Genomic DNA, 2,750 nt, shown 5'->3' with positions numbered 1-2,750 from the left:
GGGGGGGGGGTGCTCCAGGCAGTGACTTCTGAGATTGAGCCTCAAGACAAGAAAACAAGGGTGCTAGAGAGACATCAGAAACTCAAGGGAAGTGCCAGTTCAGCCCACTGCCAACTGCAACATGTCACTCCACCTGCTGTCACAGCTGCTACAGCAGAGGCCCTAGGGAAAAGCAGGAAAATGGTAGAGGATTGGGTGAAAGCACTCTATGCTCAGGGTGCCCTGTCTTCCTTAGGCCAGGTGCATTAGATCTGTGAATGCAAAAAACACATTGCTGTGATAATATATTTGAAAAGATTTTACCTAATAGTCACAAGGTCAGACACAGAGGTGGGAAAGGTATTGCTAATAAGGGAGCTAAAGATGGTCTAAGATAAATTCTAATTAGGCTGTGGACCTCTGGCATTCCAACCTTTCCACGTTCTTTGAAGTTTTAATAAGCTAATCATCTTTGCAGGAGATTCAGTGGAAGGTGTGGCTTCTTTCCAGAAAATTTCATTCACAGATCTCTGAGTCCCTATGGAAATTCATCTGATGGATTGTTTTCTGAGACTAAGCTGTGTGTGGACTGAGTGCCAAGAAGACCAGATGCATGGACCAGCAACTGGAAGCCTTCTGTTAAGTTCTGGTTCTGTTACTAGGAATTGGAAGCCTCCATTGAGTTCTGACTAGTTACTAGTTATGCTTAAGCTAGTCACTCCACATGCGCAGCCTATTTCTGCATCTGATGACAGTAATAACAACAACTGTTACTTTACTAAGTGCATATTATATGTTAGGAACGTAATGAACATGTGCCCTGTCTACCACATAGGAATACTCTGCTGATCAAATGAAGTATGAATTTTCACAAAGAGTTAACAGAATTACCAAAGGTCTAGCAATCTCATTTCAGATATATACCCCTAAAGAATTGGAATCAGACCCAAACAAATATTTGTCCATACATGTTTATAACAACATGATTCACAAATAGCCCAAAGGTAGAAGCAACCCAAATGTCCATCCATGAATAGACGAATGAACACTTGTACACTCATACATTATTTAATTAATAAAAATAATTAAATCAAAATTTAAAAAAACAAAGTTGGTTCCCAGCACCCACATCAAGTAGCCCACAACTGCCAGTAACTCTGGCTCCAGCGGGGTCCAATGCCTTTGACTTCCAAGGGTATTTACACTCCTGTGCACATACTCACACACAGACGCATACACACATACATAATTAAAAATAAATCTTAAAAAAATAAAGATAAATCTACAAAAAAGAAAAAGGAAAAGAACAGCAGCCAGTCATGGTGGCTCACATCTGCAATCCCAGCTCTTAAGAGGCTAAGGCAGGAGGATCACTGTGAGTTCAAGATCAGCCTGGGCTACAGAGTGAGACCTTGAATTAACAAACAAACAAATGCAATGAAGAGATTCACCCTACAACTTGGATGAACCTTGACAACAACAGGCTAAATGAAAGAAGCCAGATGTTGTGTTCCTTCTATATGAAATATTCAGAATAAGTACATCCATAGAAATAAAGCAGATGAGCGGTTGCTAATGAGAGGAGAGAAATGGGAGGGACTGCTAGAGGGTACAGCCTGTTCTCTTGGGTGACAAAAAATCTTAAAATTGGAGAAAGATGGCGGCTACACAGCACTGTGAACGCCCCCAATGCCACCAAATTGTACACATTAAGGGGAAAGATTTATAGATCTTGCTGAATTGTACACTTTAAATGGCTAATTGTATATTATGTGAATTTCACCTCAAAAAACAATATACTCATCTTGCGATGCACAGTGCTTGGTGTGCATGGCCACCAGCTTGCTTGTTCCTCTAAAATGAGAAGGGCGAAGCAGCTTCCTTAAGCTCCTGTGAAAGCATATTGCAACCATGCTCTGCTACATATGTTTGAATTCAGCCTCCCGGGCCAGTGTTGTTGCCAGATCACCCAGGCATATGCTAGCCATGCATACACTGATGTGCCACAGGCTGTGCAGCTAGGGAGTACACAGTTCCCACATGGAACACCCTTCCGCATAGAGCAAATGTGCCTGAGAGATCTAAATTTGCCTGTGTCAGGTGGTCAGGAATGATCAGTGAGCACGAGTTTCTATTAGTGCTGAGCTTCTTCAGATGAACAGAGCTTCTTCACACTCAAGCACCAAAGAGTCAGGCCAGGTTCCAGAGACATCAAAAAGAAGTAAGAGGCAGCCGGCAGCAGTGGGAGGCTTTGGGGGCAGTGGCCATGATGTAATGCATAGGGAAGATATGCTTTTAGCTAATTAATAGCATGCCACACTCTCCTGGCACCTCCTCCCACAGTTAAAGGGTCCTGCTGTCCATTCAAAGAGTCCTTAGAAGTGGAAGGGCTACGGGGGAACTAGAGTCTGGGAGGGATAGATGTGCACCATAGAGAAAGGAGTGCTGGATTGTTACTGCTCTAGAACCTTGGGGACTGGTATCCAGGCTTCCTCCACTGATGGTCCTAAGGTTCTTACTTTACAAAAAGAACCTAGCCATGTTGAGTAAACAAGGCAGTATGGTGCAGTTAATTTCCTTTGATGGCCAAGGAACAGGAGCCTCCAGCTTTCCTCATCCATCCCTGCCCTCTAGATGTAGGGGTTTCACACCTTCCTGGCCTCTGGATTGGCTTGCCTTGCTGCTCCTGAGGCCAGAGGCTGTGCTGAACCCAGATGAATGTAGTCCGATGGCCTCCCTGAATTACAAAGCTAAAAGTGGCTCCTTGGGTT

The sequence above is a fragment of the Nannospalax galili genome, unplaced genomic scaffold, assembly GCF_000622305.1.
Source record: "Nannospalax galili isolate Female #2095 unplaced genomic scaffold, S.galili_v1.0 scaffold113, whole genome shotgun sequence".
Lineage (NCBI taxonomy): Eukaryota > Metazoa > Chordata > Mammalia > Rodentia > Spalacidae > Nannospalax > Nannospalax galili.
The sequence above is the reverse complement of the archived record's forward strand: the minus strand, read 5'-3'. Positions refer to the sequence as shown.